Below are 17,253 nucleotides of genomic sequence, written 5' to 3'. Positions count from 1 at the left end.
GGCTCTTGCATATGCACCAGTGTTTTTGACCTCCTCTGCTTGGAATACATTGAGCAACGCTGGAAGGGGGGGCGGGGGAACCTGGAGGGGGAAAAAAAAGCAACAACAACAGAAAAACCCCACCATACTCACAGGGCGTCCCCGCTACGCAATTTCATTACGACCAAAGGAAGGATGGAGATGCCCTTCTTTTTTAATTAAAAGCCTGATTGATGAAACTCAACTACCAGGAAAACCCAGGGCTTGAAATGTTTCCTAAAGAGGAGTCCACCCAAATATCTGGATGAAATTTTCCTCTGTAACGAATGGATGAAACTGAAAGATATCAGCCTATAAAGGAAAAAGCTCGAGCCAGGCTTCGGGGGGAAACGGCAACACTCAGCTGAAGGAGCCGAGCTCGAGTCCCACTGCAAATTTCCCACCCACCGAACTCCAGGCTTGCAGTCGCGCCCTTGGGTGGCCCTTGCCAAAGCTTATGTGGGATTTGAACCTCAGCATGACTTCGCTCTCATTCAGATCACCCTCACGATTAAAAAAAATCAAAATTAAAGAATTAAGCAACAGGGTAAGAAGTAAACCATATGGGGTAAACAAGGAGAACTCCTACTAATGTTGTAAGAAACCAGGAGGCTGTTGTACAGTAGACGAGCAGATTGCAAAGTGGGGCCCCTTCCCCCAGAGCAGTTCCGTGTGGGTAGCTGGAGATCCCTAATGAAACTCCGATGTACTCCCTGTGTAGTCTTCAGAAATAACAACCAGAAAATTATAACAATTTAGGGTTATCTTTTCCTCTTTATGGGTAACTTCTTGTTTTGTCATCATCCCCCAATTATTTTAAAATCTCTGCTAAGCTCAAAACCTGCGCACAGCACTGTTTATTGGTTTGATTGCCTTAAAAGCTGCGGTTTCCCCGGTATTAATAAAATATCATTCCGAATGACTAAAGCCGTGCAGTCGGCCTTCGCCAAGAAGTGACCCCTAAGTAGCACTCCTTCGTTTTAGCGTTAAATGGTCGGGTGGGGAGCAGGAGACAAAGGCCGACGGCCGGACCAAGCAGAGGGCAGCCCCCGGGGAGCAGCGCCCCGAGCTGTGCTGCCCCCGCGGAGTCACACCGCCCGGGTTATTTAGCTGAACCGAAACGGCTTGAGCCGAAATTTTCCTATCATCTTTTGTCTCCTCTGAACAGCCTAGCTGGGAAAGGGGCATTTTGGGGAAAGCACAATCTCGAGTTACAGGGAGGAAAGCCCGAGCTTTCAGCCGAAGGGATTGAGAGATACGTTACAGGCCGGCACGCCGCAACTGTGCGGGGGCAAACCTTTGAACTTTCTTCTCTCCAAATTTCTCCGTTACTCTCAGAAGTCCACAAAAGAACGGCACACATGCGGAGTTCAGAATTTCTCTCTGATTAAATGCTCGCAAGACAAACAAGAAATCCCTTCAATCTTCACGTGCCTCAGAGCTTCGGTGTTTGGGGTTTTTTCCCCCTTCATTTGACAATTAGAAATTATTTTTGGCTGCTATGTAGCTAGCAAAGGTTAATTGGTCTTGCTGCTGTAAAATAGCGAATTCTGATCACTTGATTAATGAGGTGTCAGAAGCCACAAGTAACCAACACTTTTTTGAAGGAAAAACACTGCAACAAAATGTACTTTTAGAGACTGAACGCTTCTCCCACTCCTCTTCCCACCATCCAAAGAGGCAGCCGCTCCAAATGCAGATTTAGTTTTCAGCATGGTCAAGAAGAGAGGAATCAAATCCCTACTTCAAATCAAGCAGGCTTGGAGAGAGATCCCACAAAAGCACTTTGTGGGGTGCGTAACGCCTCTCGTCTCCGGGAACACGAACGGAGCAGGGCTTGGGGCGAGAGCCAGGCGATGCCGCCAGCAGCCTGCTGCCCGCGGTTCTGTCCCTGTCACCAGCAACAACCCGGGGTGGGTGTGCTGGGGTGACCCCTCATCTACCAATCTTTCTTTGGAGCATCCAAATAGGCTGCGTGAAATTTTAAGGAACACGAGTTTCAGGTATGTTCGTCCGCGCCGAGGAGAGCCAGCCCTGGTAACAGCGCTCTGCTCCCATTTGACTCCACTCGAGAGCCAAGCGATCCTTCTCTGTTTGGGGCATAGATGCACTTTGTCACAATAAACCGCTGTATATTATGTTTATATATGTCCTTCAGGCATGTCACAACAGTTTGGCATTCGGAGCTGCTCTACCACTGTGTACATTAAATAGTCATGTAGTTACATTAAACAGTGGGGAGTTCACACTTCACAACCACTCAGTGTTTTAAAACAGATGTGGGCTGTCTGCTGTCAGGCTGTAATAGAAAGACTTAGGAGGATCTTGGTGGGAATTTAATCTCCGGATGATTGAGTGCTCCCCACTCCCCTTCCACGGGCGCTGCCCTGCTCCTGGAACCCCAAGTTTCGAGGAGGAGGACGTCGATGAATCGAGAGCCGGGCCCTGCAGCGCCCGTACCGCCGGGAGCCGAGGCGGGCAGGGAGGGGAGGCTCGGGCTTGGGAGCCCGCGGTGCCTCGGCATATTTGTGAGCGGGGTGGGCAAGGAGGAATACCCAGGGATTTACTGACAGGAGAATTTCTGACAGTTGATGGACAGATGAATTCCGTCATGGAAGCGTTAGTCGAAAGCGGCAAGGCCAGATGGAAACTCACAGCTTGTCTTTAATATTAATTTTCTCTCCCCCCTCCTTTTTTTTTTTCCTTCTTTTTTTTTTTTTTTTTTCTTTTGCAGGAGATCAGAATTCCCTAATTCCCTAAAATGTTTCAATGCATCTTGAGGTATTATTTTTCCAGTGCCTTTACCCACCTACTCTTAATAAGAAGTGCTCCTTTGTGTTAATGTTATTTTTTTCTCTTTCCTCTCTGCTTATTCCCCTGCCTCCACAAGAGTCAAAAGAAATCAAGGAGAAAGAAAAAAAATAAATCAGTATAGCTCCGCAGCTGTTAGAAAGTCTGCCTGGGTTAAAAAACACAGAGATGAGTAATATCTTAACCTTGTACAATATTTAAAAGATGGAGACGAATCTGTTTGAGCCAGCGAGTTTTAGCTGCAAGGGAAGACCCAGACAAACACCTGAAAGCAAGGAGGAACCAGGATGGAGAGCTCACGGCATCGGCCAGCTTTCAGGAGAGAGGAGAAAGCCCCAGGAGCAGGAGTGCTGCTGCACATTGCCTTCCGGAGGAGATTTTTTTTTCAGAAAAAGCAAAACCGGTTTTAATGAGAAGAGACCTGCGACAGAGGATGAAGAAGCAGCCCAAAGTCACACGTTTCTAGATTTTTCTGCCATATTTGTTCAGCTTGGCTGCCAGAACGTCACCACTTAAAAAGCACAACTGACTCCCCACATCCCACAGTGACCCTTTAAAAAAATAACAAACAAAGAAAAAAGAATTTGTAACGGCTTCATTTCCCTACGACCATACTTGGGAGGCTGATGTAAATAGACAATGATGGTTATGCTGAAAAAACAATCCTGCTACCATCCTCCTTTTCAGGAGTCCTATATTCAGTTGGGAATAAACCATATGGTTCTGTCGTAACTTAGCATGTAGGATCCTATGGATATTTATTCAGTAGAATTCCAAGAGGGAAGGAATAAATATTTTTTCCCAGCTCCTCTAGTGAATTCAACCACAAAATTAAAGAGACAAAATTAAAAATAGGCACACAGAAGACTGGAAAGCCTCGTAGAAAGGATCTCCTTCTCCAGCAACCCCTCTGGACAAACCCCTAACCAAAGGACACTCCTCCTAGGCTTTGCCAGCTCCCTGCACAAGTTCAGGGAGATTCTTTGGTAACAGTGTTGCTCCGAACAAGCTGTATATTAACAGGCTTGAAGATTATTAATTCACATAGAAATTAGAACATATGCACGCTTTGTATATTTGTTTTCTTCTCAATCTCGGTTATGTGCAAACATTTGCAATGTAAGATGATTGACGTGCAGTATGATGTCCTCCTGTAATTGCAGTAATTAGACGTGTGGCCAAACAGCTAAAATCAGGGGGGTAAGGCAGAACTTCGGGGATGCACCAACGCCACCTCCCTGCTGTGGGCACACCGAGAGCTGCTGGACGCCCCGCTCGACCCCCAGTAATTGCTTGCACAGAACTTCAGCAGAGGATCCCCGTAAGCGGAACTGCAATTTGCACATTACAACGCGAGAGCGGGGAAATGGGCAAGGATCACGCAGCCGTGACGCAAGAAACAATGACTCCGGTGTAATGTCAGCACCAGGCCCAGCGAAAGACATTCCTGCGCATATGCCCCAGGACTGTCTCATCAGGCACGCAATAGCTTCGTGTTTTTGCAAGACCCCTCATGGCAGCAGTGACGTGGGCTGGCTGCGGCTCCGCATGGCGCTGCTGCACACAACAGGCTCCGAATCCAAGGGTTTTGCAAACCTTCACGAACTTCTGCTGCGAGCTGGAGTGCAAGGGAACAAAACAAGCTAAGAAAACACAACAATCTGAACTGGATCGGGACCAAGGAGTAGCTCAGACTGTATCATCACATCCCAACGCCCATGACTGCGAATCTGGAAACGAATCCAGCCCTTGTGGCTCAGACACATCCTTATTCACAGCTGCAGTTTTTGCATAGTTTTTATACAAAAACAGCAACATTAGCCACCCACACAGGTCAGGATGTCCTCTCAACCTTATTAGCAAATCTGGTCCTATTTTTGAGTCTGGAAAAGTACCATCTTCCTTCCCCAGTCATCACCCTATCAATCTCCCCAGCTCAGGCAAACTTAAAGATTAAGATACAAACGTGCACGCCTGCAAGTTAGTACCAAATTTGTGGATTTTGACCTTTGTCCACTGTTAAAAGGTCAAAATGGCTGAGAACCTCAATCAGAGGCCAGTCCCACAGCACTTATCCTGTGGACAACAGTCCCTCAGATAGATCTGAACCAGAAAGCTGGGATAGCCCCCAAAGTAGGTATCCACCAAAGCAATGATCCACATTTCCATGGGAATCACGTCCCGTGCTCTCCTTCCACGAGAGCCGTCTCGGATAACAACTGCCCGAGCGAAGCCAGGCTGCCCTAGGCCTGCACGCCAACATCTGCAGTGTTAAAACTGAGCCCACGTGTGTCACAGGCACAACTGCACACGGCTTGGCGAACAGCGAGGAGCTCAGCTGTGGAAACATTTCTGCTTCTGCTCCATGACATAACCTTCCAGTCCCTGGTCCAGGTACCACTCGGCACCGACATATCCTGAACTAAGTGACCGCTTCTCAACGAACCGCTGCTTCTTTGTCAGCAGAGGATTATTTAATCAGAAAATGGGCCCTCAAGGAAAGGTGCCTGACACATCTTCGGCAAGGGATGGGGAAACAGACACTTCCTTGAGGATGGCGAGAGTAGGAACAAAGAAAGCAAACACCTTTGGCTCACTACAAATCTCCTTAACTGTGCTGTCACGCTCTGCGTTTAGTTTCAGACCCTGTAATGTTCTTCCTGATTGTTTTTCGTAAGAGGTGATATTTTAACATATCTACTTGCAGAACTCTGATGGAAATGAGCTCTGTCACGGTGGTATTTGCGGTGCTCTCCCTGGCAGTGCAGTCAGTCGGCTGCTCTATCTGAAACTTGAGGTTGCCCACCAAGCCCTGCCCTGCCAAGAGCAGATCAGCAGCCACAGACTTGCCTCTGTTAAAATTCTGTAAATCGAAAGCTTTACTGTTAGTTCTCACCTGTTTGTGTTCTGTTTTGTTGGTCTAATTTTTTCAAATTATGTTTCTGTACTGCAAGATCATTTAAGCAGGGTTTGAGGGGGTTTAAGCATCTATTTGAGATCCTCTGGTATCTCTCTCTTGTATTTGCACAGGGTTTCTCATTCAGAATCCTCTAAGGCTACTTTCTGCTACGTTGTTTTTGTCTCATCCAAAGGGTCAGCCCAAGAGGTAGGACCAGACCTGTCCTCAAACAACACCTACAGCCCTCAGGGTCACTGATAAATACCCGTTGGCCGTGATGTCCTTTCGGACTCCTGGGACCAAACCGTTCTGGACACCCAAGGACTCTGAAGGTAAATTAGCAGGAGAAGATCCCAACTCCATGTTGTTAACCCAGAAAACGATGTCGAGAAAGGCACTGAGCAGAAGTTAGTCCTGCTGAAGTGCTCTAAGGAGAACTTCTCCAGTTTGTGTCTCACTTCCAACTTCACACACGGCAGAAAGCCAACTCTGTGCTAGCGGTGCTCCCAGATACTTGGGAGAGCTCCGATCACCACCTCCATCTCTTTGTGTTTGTTTGGTTTTAGCCGAAGTCAATAAACAGACCAAGTCCGTTAGGTAACCGGTAGCGAGAGCATTCCTCAGCTATACGGAGACTGCTGACAAGGGTGGGCGGAGAGCAAAAGAGACAGAAACTTGAGAGTTCACATGACAAAGGGGCACCAAGAGGCTAGCTTTGAAATTGGAAGTCCTGTGCCAAATGCGCTGCAAAGAATCCACAGATGCGCATTACACAAAGCCGAAAACCAGTGTGCACTGAGCCAGATGTCTGGGCATGCAGGATGGCGAGCGGTGAGGAGCTGATGTTACCCACGCTTACAGCCAGCCAGCTGCAGCTCCCACATATACGAAGATGCTTACTGCCATAGAGCTACAGGTTGCGCTTCCCAGCCTGTGACAGAGACCCCCCAAGCAAACCTCTGATCTAGCTGTCAGAAATTCCCGGTGCCTACCTCCTGCTGCAGCACGGGCAGGGCAGCAAGGTCTGACCAAACCCCTTTGCCAGAGAAGCAAATCCTGTTTGTCCACATGTAGACAGCTCGTGGAGAAGACGCAGCAAGATGATCTTGAAAAATATCCGGCACACGACTTGCTTTTTGCAGCAGTTTTTGCTCCACATCCCCTAGGTTTCATAAAGCTGCAGGGAGGCATTCCCAGCCCTGCCATGCAGGCTGACATTCTCCGAGATGCGTGGTGCCAACAGAAACCCCAATTTAACAAACTGCTCACTGAGGACTTAACTCCTGGCTCCCAGACATACGTTATACCTATTTAAAGAAGAGAGGTGGGATTTACACCACCACCGCTTCCTCCAGAAGACACCTGGGCAAGGCAACAAAAACAATCTGCGTAGTGAGCATAGGAAGAGAGATGATACAAGTTGGAGGGAATGTCAAAATGTGATCCAGTTTGTCACCTTGCACCAGCATTTGTAACTTCAAAATTTGTCTTTTCTATTTTTTTTAATCAAAAAGAAAACGAGACACCCTTACCAAGCTAGCCATGCCTCTCCTGCCCTAGCATAGGAGCTGACCGTGCCGCAGCGCTCTCCTTTCTGCTGCCCTTCTGGTGGGGGAAGAGGGTGAAGAGCTCAGGCCTCCGCTGTGGTGATAGTGCTGTCCGTATGTATCTCTCACCACCGCGCATCTGTTCAGCATTTGCAGGGGTTTGCACTGGTAGTTTTACAGCTGTTTAGGCATGTAAGTAGCATCTACACTTAAAAGACTCCATAAGGGAAGGGCAGGAGGAGAGGGAGTGAGAGATGAAGCAGAAATGGAGAAATAGAAAAAGGAAGGTGGCCAGATGCTGCTTTAAAAGCAGGGATAACAATCCCTTTAATCACCGGGATTTGTGTCCCTTTAAAAGTGCATTTGATTTTGCAGGTTTATGGCCTTGTTTATTAACATCCTCCAGGATTTGACATAGGAAAAGACAAGAGTTCTCAGCTAATATTTAGGCCACCGAACTAACGCTTCACAAAGGAGTTGAATGGAGTTCGGCCGCAGAGTCCTTAGCATTGCCATCCACTCGCACTTGCATTTGCACAGCACCTTTCTCACCTGGCTCCAGTACCAGGGACAGGCATTCAGCTCCCACTGGAACCAGGCGAGGTCTCTGCATCTCTCCACCTTAGGAAACCCTGGGAAGTCTGGCGCTAAGGGCAGGGAAGGCACGGTGCTTCACGGACCTGGCCCTACGCAAAGGGATCTCATCCATATATCATCTAATTCCAGCTTCAGGGAATTTAATGTTTTGCAGGATACAACCTTTAGTTAAATCACTGCACACAAGGCCACTTAGAAGAGATTTTTGAATGTGATAGCATTCAAAGTTCATTTTTCATGATCAGCCAACACTCCTGCAAGCTGAAATTAGGCAGTGCTTCCAAGGAGGGCAGCAAGGACAAGGACTCGGATATTAGATCTGTGTATCTACAGCCTGGGAAGGTGCCGAGGGCCTTTGAATTTGCACAGCAGTTAGGCATACAGAAGTCGCTGGGTACCTCAACGGTAAATTCCATAACAGCCATTAATTGAGCAGCAAAACTATCTAAATGTTACGGGCTGGGAAGGGGTTGTTATTGCAGCATGGAGAAGCCTTCCCCACCTGCCAATTCTCAGTTTTAGAGTTCTCTGGGGTTTGAGGATGATGGTTCTGGCAGAACAGAGTGGCAAAATTCATAATAGACAATAATATAAGACAAATATTTGGATTTTTTTTTATAATACCCTGAAATATAAAGGAAATGTTGTGCAACAACTACTTGTAGTGAGGAGCAAAACAACAGCTGTGAAAAAGCCCTTCAAATTCCTTCTAAAGTTCAAAAGACAAAGACTTCTCAGCTTCAAGACATTTCATACTTGAGCAAAATATTAAATGATCCTCTGACACCAACGTATCCCTTGTTTTCTGTCCTAATGGGAAAAAAATCCCGAATCAGATGTCCAAGTCCTAACCTGCTGCAATTAGAGTAATACAGCAAACAAGCCTATGATGATTTAGCTAACTGCTGATATTTGATTTCTTTTAGGAAGCAATATGAAGGTTTGATTTGTTATTGCTACCCTCCATTGCTTAAGGATTGGCTTTAAAAACAACCGGCTTAATTGCCGTGATTACATGAGATGTGAATTCTCTTGAAGTCTCAGCTAAAACTACCTACTAGAATTGTTTGTGAGCCTTAAATTGAACTCTGAAGTAACATTACCAGTCCTTTGGAGGCAAGAAGGGTCACCCAGTCCTGCACGTGTGACCGCCTAACCCATCAGTGAGGGCGATTCTTTGTGACTGCCTTGGGTCAGGTCCCAGTGCAGAGAAACCTTTTCCCTGGACAGGCTCTTAAAAAAAGGCGACAGGGCACAGTAGGTAGAAGTTATGAGACGAGGGCCTACCACCCCGAACCCATACACCACACTGTAACTCAGCCGTACACAGCTCACAGGCTGCCACTCATTTTTGCTGATGTTTTCTGAGAGCTGTGGTGTTGTGCAGCTCTGTGCTCCAGGTGTTGGTATCAACCAGCTGTAAAGCAGACACAAAATGCCAGTTTTCTGTAAAACAGACAGAAAATGCCAATTTTCTGTAAAGCAGACACAAAATGCCAGTTTTCTGTAAAGCAGACACAAAATGCCACCTTCCCTACTTGACACCTAGGACAGGGTTCAATCAGGCCCTTCAAAAACCTGATTTTAAATACCCATAGTTAAATAAGTTAAAGATGCAAGACGCCAATTTAAAATAATTAAGGCTGTAGGATCTCTAGGGTGAAGGCAGCGATGCTGCTAGGAGGGGCCTGCTTAATCCCTGGGCTGTTTACTCCCAAAGCTGCAACCCTATAAGCACAACACTGAAGCTCAGTGGTCCTAGCCTAAATTTTGAAGACCCAGATACTGCTCTGAGCTCTGCTACAGCCTACGGAAACATTTGGCAAGTCACAGAGAGCATATTTCTTGTTTTATGTGCTTAAATCAATAGGAGACAAAGGGCTAAATGCCTTCAAGCTCACCGTGCTGGGCTTACCAAGCGTGCAGCAGTAGCACGGGACTGACGGGGCTTCCCTCTGTCACTGGGGCAATCTGAAGCCAGATATATAGGGAAGTACTCAGAAGCAGTGGCAATGTGGGCCATAAAAGGACTTTAGGGAAAGAATACAATAGCATTACTCATTAGATGCACTGCAGAAACGGAAACAAAACTGTAATTAGCCTGCCCAACTGCAGGGAAAAATGGGTTCATATTCACAACAGTTTAAGCAAATAAGGCTGCTTTGTAATTAGGAAGAACATACCCACCGTCAATGGCCACAGTGTGGGTTTGTTTAAATAATACATGATGAATTTGGATTGTGCAACCGTATGCCTAGGTTTGGCCATAAATACTCCACAAAAGAGAGGTAGGAAGGAACAGAAACAACTGAGAAAAAGGATAACAAAAAACCTGTAAACGAGACTTTCACATCCCAGTGGCTTCATAAGGACTGCAGAAGCAGACTCCCTGTGGTTCCTGCAATGCAGTCACCTCCCCTTCCCAAAGAGGATGCGTGAGGGATCCCAACCTCACCCCACACCTGGATGTTGGGAACCGCCCGATACAAGAGCGTGCAGTTGAAACACGCAGGGCAGCAACAAGGAACAAGCAAAAAGAGGCACCCTGGGGAACATCTGAACCACCCGAACTGAACCTGGGCCTGCCTCTCTCTACAGGCTCAGAGAAAAAAACCTCCAGAAAACCTCTGAACACGAATGCACCCACTTTCAGCATTATTTCCCCTCGATTTTCTCTCTCTTTTTTTTCCTTTCCTTTATTCCTCTCTCCCCACCACCTCCCCCCTCCCCTTTCTACATCTGTACTTTATTCAATGAACACATCTGCATTCTTTCTTTCTGTTTTTGGCCAGAAACTCTATCCAACCTTTATCACTGACACCTCTCTGCAGTTTCAAATTCCAACCTTTTGCCAAATCCCCATTTCCTGCTGCTTAATTTCCATTCATTTACTCTTGTTTTTGCTTCTTCTGCCATTCCCAGCATGGACCAGCTCCAACCCAGCTTCTTCTAATTTTTTAAGGAAGGCTCCCTATTGAGTGCTATTGGAACTTGATCCTCTGCTCCAAGCCAATGGCTGGCTATTGTTTATACTACCTAACAACAGTTGCCAATATTACTGCTTTTTTCCTTTTCTTTATTTCACTCTTAAAGTGTATATCCTAAGACCCAAGAGAACTCCTCTCCACATATGGTGACCCATTAGGTCTGGTTTTACTATTACTTCTGCAGAATCTGAAGTAGCCTCTTTTTTATGTGTGTGTGTGTATAGACATATATCTATATATATCTATATATATATAAAGTTTTAAAAAAAATAAGAAAGTCTGTGGTGTCTTGTTTACACAGGTCTATTGATCTGGCTCTGTTCCTACCTGTGGAATAAACCGGTATTAAGATTGCGGTCCTTAAAGAAAAATCATCCTCTTGGCGGCTCAATGAAAGCTATGCTTTATGCAGGTGAAACCCAAAAGCTGAGCTGCAGCACAACTTCAGCCTTCCCCCAGCTGTCAAGAGCGCAGGAACTTTCCAAGTTCTAAATTACTCCGGGCTGTTCGGGTGGGTCTGAAAAACTTCGCGCCCCTTTTCACACACAAGAGAAATGGTTTTAATAAAGAGTAAGTGGAGTGTCAGTGCTCTCGCATACCCTAGGCAGATGTAACCTACCAAGAGATAACCAGAGGATCAGGTGAAGGACCGTGTTAAGGGAAAGGTAGCCCTGAACGAGCACGTGAAGTGTTTTCTGCAAGTTGTGACCTGAAGGCGCTGCATCTGTCCTCCACGGCCGCTGCTTTTGGTGCCTTTCTTCCTTGCTCATTGCCTCTTCTTGTCAGTCTTCTTCATTGGCTTCTTGGCTTCTTCCAGGTCAGCTTGTTCCAGCAGTCATTCAAAGCAGCAGCAGGGGAAGCTGAAGAACTTCTCCAGCTAAGCTGTCCTATCTTCAGAGAAGCCTTCTCCCTTGGGAAAGGGAACCAAAGCGTTCTCTTCCGCTCTTGTACAAGCTGACCACTCCATGTACATTTTTATCCAAGGGCTCTTCACACTGAAACAAAGACCCCTGCCAGCTCAGTCTGGAGCACCCAGCCGCCATCTCTTCTCCAACCAAGCCTGCAAATGTGGAGTAACAGCAGCAGCAAGGCCTTCTGCTTCCCCCTGGCGTAACTGAGCTTTGATTTCTCTCTTCCCACAGCTTTCAGCACTTCCTTCCTTCGTAGGTTTTGGCCTTCCTCCTTTACCCTAAGGGCTGGAGATCTGGGATTTGGTGTCAATTAACCATTGCTATCCCTGTATCTCTGCTTCGTTTCAGACAGAGGACCTAACTCTGAGGACTCGCAGAGGAACACCACGCGTTACGCTGTGGTGGGAGCTGACTCTTTTGTAGCTGGCAAACCCAGGTCCCGCTCTCTGCTTGGAACTTCTCATTTGACCTCGCTGTGCGAGAAAATATGAGAAAACTTGAGCAAAAGCTATGTTAAAAACACGGCCAGACACAGGGAAACTTTCAGGCCCACAGCGTGTGAGGGGGGCTGAAACGTGCTCCAACACATTCTCCTGTCCCTGGCTCGCGCAGCGCTGGGGTTGTAGCTCAGCCTTTCAAAGGGAGCTCGCCTCCTTGTAAGGTTTTATGACACAGATGTGTTGCACACTTTGCTGAGCTGCATTCTCTTTTTATTTATTTATTCTATTCCGAGCAGTAAGTTTGAAAAGCAACATGCTTCTTCACAGTTTTAGTCCCGTTTCCACATTTGCTCGCTGCCTCGTGGCCAACATTCGGCATCTCGCAGCTCATTCACACTCTGCCCAAAGACAACAAGCGTCTGTTCCACGCTATGACCGAGTCCACCTGCCGGAGTCAAGATCTAATGAGGAAAACAAAGGCAGTTCAACTTCTAGACAAGGAGTAACACAGCCTAGCGGGAAGATGTAAGGGTAGAATTTGGAAGAAATGTTTTCTAGATGTGGCTCTGAACAAGGGAGTCAGCCGGTAGGATATCAAGGGCAGCACGCAAGGGATGAAGTGAGGACAACTCTACAGGACTGCATTCATCTCTGCTGACCCGAGCTGCAATCCTGCCGCTTTCTCTCCCCTGTCTGTAGGTGTTAGTCTCTGTATTGGCACTGGGAGTTCATCACCACAACGTCTGTTGTCTCCTAAACTCCTAATAACAGGATCCTTCATCAATATTGGCGTGTAAAAGACGCTGTAACATGCTGCGTTGGGCTCTGAGTCTGGGACAGACTCAGTCAGGATCAGTGAAAGGCTTCCACAGACATCAGCGGCCTTTGGGCTTCATCTTGTGGACTGTGTGTTAGGTAGCATGCCTCGCAACCAAATACTGCACAATCCCGACAAACCAATGCCGAGCAACCAGAGAGGGAATGGTACTTCTAGGTTTCGTTTTGTCTTTCAGCCTTGACCGACTGAAGAATGCCATCTTAGAAAAGGAAAGATGGTGATCAAGCAAAGGCACCAATGGAGCACGCTCTGAGGCCGCATGTTTTGATGGGCTCTGATTAAACCACTGCTCCTTCTAAACACAGCAGATGATGGAATTTTAGCTCTTTTTGCTGGAGGGGTAACAAATCAGCTGATAAATGCCCTTTCCTCCCGTGTTCATTAACACACAGGTAACTATCAACAGTTAAGGTCCTGGCAAAGACAATGCCATTTTGCTATGAATGAAACAAGTCTAAACAAAGCCTCATTTTTTCTACTGTGATCTTGGCCTGCTAGCACGTGTGACATTAAAAACAAGCTTTCTCTTCACTTGGGATTTACCCTGCCACTTCAAATTCATGCATCTGTCTCCCATTTATTTCATGAAGATATTCCTCTCGGTTTAGTAGAACATTCCACCAACATGAGGGATTTTCTCTAAATCCATGCTTAATATTTCTTTACGCGTGCTCCATTTGCTACCCAGCACGGCCTGATGAAGCAGACACATTCCCCCGGTTCAGAGCATGCACAACTCTTGTGAGATGCCGGGTGCAAACACAAGTCTTCTTTGACTGCCTCCTTCCCCCACTGCCAGCACATTGATGGCACTGAAAGTGGGCAGAGCCAAAGCCTGGTGTCAGCCTGTAACAGCTAGGTAGTGATGAAAAGAAGCATGGACACACATTGACGTGTCTGAAGCTCAAATGATTCACTGGGAAATCAAGGTGATGGGAGAACTGGTGCTTCCTGCGACATCCAGGAACCTTCAAAGAATAAAAATCCGTCTGAATCAGGGCATTAGGCCAATGTTTCCTCACCAGAGGACTCCGCCTGACCCAGAAGCAAGAGTCACAATCAAAGTGATACGTAATTGTCCTCAATTCTTTTGTGGTTCTTACCTGTGTTATGGTTCAAATGGCTTAGAAAAAATAAAATCCCATCATAACAATTAAAATACTGAAATACATGTGAAGCTTTAGTATGCAAAACAAAAGAAAAAGCAAAACCAGAGGTAGGGTAAGGTAAGGATACTTGCAATTTGTTATATTTTTCATAGCGGGCAGAGGTATCAGAAGTATAAAAATGCCGTCTTTATTTTTTTTTTCTTTTTTGTAAAATAAGGGCTTTGATCTTGAAACAAGATTCTGTTTTTATACTCAAAAAACCAAACCCAAACAAAAAGCCTATTCTAAGTTAACCTCAAATTTCCTATTCTTAGCATTCCAGTTTGCCGAAAATTCTTCATTTGGGATCTCAAATACGTTAACCGACGAACTGAAAACGCCTTTAACAGGAGAGTTGCATTCAAAACACTTAAGTTCTGCTTAATGTAACATCCGTAAACCACATCAGAAAAGTTTGCTGTCAGATGGGAAACAGACCGAAAAGGATGAGACTTGCCCAAGAGAATCTGTAGCGGATTTAAGGGATGACTCAGATCTTCCCCACCCTTTTATTAACAACCTTTACCCGCAAAGCCAACCATTTCCCTGTAAACCTTCGCAGGATGATAGACGAAGACCAAAACAGCAGGTATCAAGATTCTGGCAAAGACTCTGTGAGTTTAATCCCAGCCAGTTCTAGAAGCCGTCATTGTTGGCTAGGAGGCCTCGCCGTTCCGAATGTTAGATTATTCACTTGGAGACAGATAGCTGACACATCCTGAGGTTAACGCTTCACCCAAATACGAGCTGAGTGACTGGGTTTTGTCCCTAACACGGAGCTGTTTCGAAAAAGCCAGCTGAGCACTTCATACCTCAGTTTCCCCATTCAAATAAAAAATATATGAATATAAAAATCGGTGGGGTAATGCTATCATAACAGGGGCTGGGATTTGGGGAATATGCTCTAATCCTAGCGCTGCCACTGCCCCGCTGTGAAATCCTACGGAAGTTGTTTCACATGCCTATGTGGTTTCTGCGCTCAGCACCCGGTGTTTATACAGGCTGTTCTGAATGCGAGCTCTCGTTGGCAGGATCTGTCCTCCGGTGACAGGGAACAGCACCCGGCGCAGGGACCCGACCCCAGCTCAGTCTGTGGGCACGGCTGTACCTCCAAGAGCAGCACTTCCGTGCGTTTCGCTGGCAAGCTCGCCAATGACTGCGATCATAAGGGGAGGGAGAAGGTACAACCCAACTACTACGAGTAATAGCTCATAAACCCAGACACATAGATGTCACATACTTTGCTGATGAGTTGGCTGCGGGTACAGATTCCATTGTGTAAGAATCCTCTCGCTTATGACATCATTTACAAAGTATTTTTGTGTTTCTTTCCCCTCCCAGCTCCTACGGCAGGCCTGCTACTCTCTTGGTAGCTCTGCACCCCCGGAGGCCAGTAAATCTTGCTAAGGATAAAAAATGGGGGTATCAGCACAAGGCACATATTCCCCCCTGTGCTTTTAAGCCCTTCTTAAACCTCAGAAAGGAAACAGCTTTCAGCTCACTACAGCGCACGACTGCAACACAGGATATTTTTCCAGCTCACTGATATTTCATAAATACCATTTGTTGTCATGTGGTTAAATTAAAAACTCAGGATATCAAACATCAAACAGTATGTTAATGTCAAGTATGCTTGAATAAATACTAAAGAGTTCAACTGACTGAAATATGTGGACTACTAGCTAATTAAGAAAGAAGCAGGTGTGAAAAAAAACTAATTTAAGCAATTTTTTTATATAATTAATAATGTTTACTTGTAGTTCCCCTTATAATAAGGCTGCAGTTTAACCTCCAGAGAATTCATAGCTGTAATCCAGCATTTTAAAAATAATAATTGAACACGGCATTTTAAAAAGCAGATCGGTTTTCAAACCTGGGTAATCTGCCCGGCGTATATTCAGAGAGGATTTCTCTTTTCATAATAATGAAGCTTTGTATCAATGGGATCGGTTACCGGATTATTCCAGCAAATTTTAAAAACAACCCGGGCCAGTGTCCGTCGTGCTGGTACCTGTAGGGATTACAGGAGGCACAAGGAGGAAAGCGCTTGGTGCGATTGCTGCAGAAATCATCCACTTAACAAAACAAACAGAACGAAGCAGGTAATTTCCAGGCTGTGTTTTCTGGTGGGTCTGAAACTTCTCAGAGGAACAGCGACTCTGTGACATTATAGTCTAGTTTTACATAGGCAAAAAAATAAAAAACAACATTAAGATTTTTATTTGAACTGTTCTGGCAGCATACACACAGCCAATCAACTAATCCAAGACTGTATTTAACGTAGACTTTCCTTCCAAGAAGGCAAATGGAAGTAAAGGAGGAGAAAATGGCTACAGATGTAAAAACAGACCTGGAATATTTCATTGACATGACATATCTACTGCATTTAATTAAAAGAAGAATGTATGGGAACAATGCATCCTACTCAATCCGGGTCAGGGGAACAAAATAGGACTGGATTAGATAGGACAACTCTAATCCCCAGAGAGATTCCCATATTTAATGGGAGCGCCACATGTTTGATATGTAGGGAAGCAAGTGGGTGTTCCTGGATTTGATCCACTATTCATCATAATACCGCAGCCTTGTTCATTCCCAGTGAGGAGGCTTAAAACCATGAAACCATATGTAGAATATTAAAAATCATTTAAAGTTAAAACGAACATTATGAAACCATGCACTCCGGCTGAGGCTGCAGTCCAACAGCCCTCCGAGTGCTCACTGTTCCTGTTGATATTGGTTAAGGGAGTAAACGAAATCACACGCACACACAGGCGTGCACACACACACACACACACACACCCCTTCGTAGCTGCAGTACTTCGGTGCAGAAGATGGTTCCTCACTAACACTGCAGCGAGCTCGTTATCAATAATTGATGGGACTTTAATACCTACAGCATCAGTGCTTTAATTTATAATTAAAGATCAGAAACTCCGGCTCTATTTTTCCACTCCTACTATTTGTTGTTTAAACTTTTTTGCTTTTTTTCTGACATTAGATTGTTTCTCAGATGCAGTCAATAACTTTACTATATTCTCATTGCCGCTGAATTAA

At 45.8% G+C, this 17,253-nt stretch overlaps 1 protein-coding gene across 3 annotated transcripts in view; it reads right to left on the bottom strand.

Annotated features, from left to right (window-relative positions):
- EBF2 (EBF transcription factor 2) overlaps positions 1 to 17,253 on the bottom strand; it is a 135,065-nt gene that overhangs the window by 58,122 nt on the left and 59,690 nt on the right. The gene's annotated exons all lie outside the window — the stretch shown is intronic.

The sequence above is a fragment of the Oxyura jamaicensis genome, chromosome 22, assembly GCF_011077185.1.
Source record: "Oxyura jamaicensis isolate SHBP4307 breed ruddy duck chromosome 22, BPBGC_Ojam_1.0, whole genome shotgun sequence".
In the NCBI taxonomy this organism is placed as follows: domain Eukaryota; kingdom Metazoa; phylum Chordata; class Aves; order Anseriformes; family Anatidae; genus Oxyura; species Oxyura jamaicensis.
The sequence above is the reverse complement of the archived record's forward strand: the minus strand, read 5'-3'. Positions and strand labels throughout refer to the sequence as shown.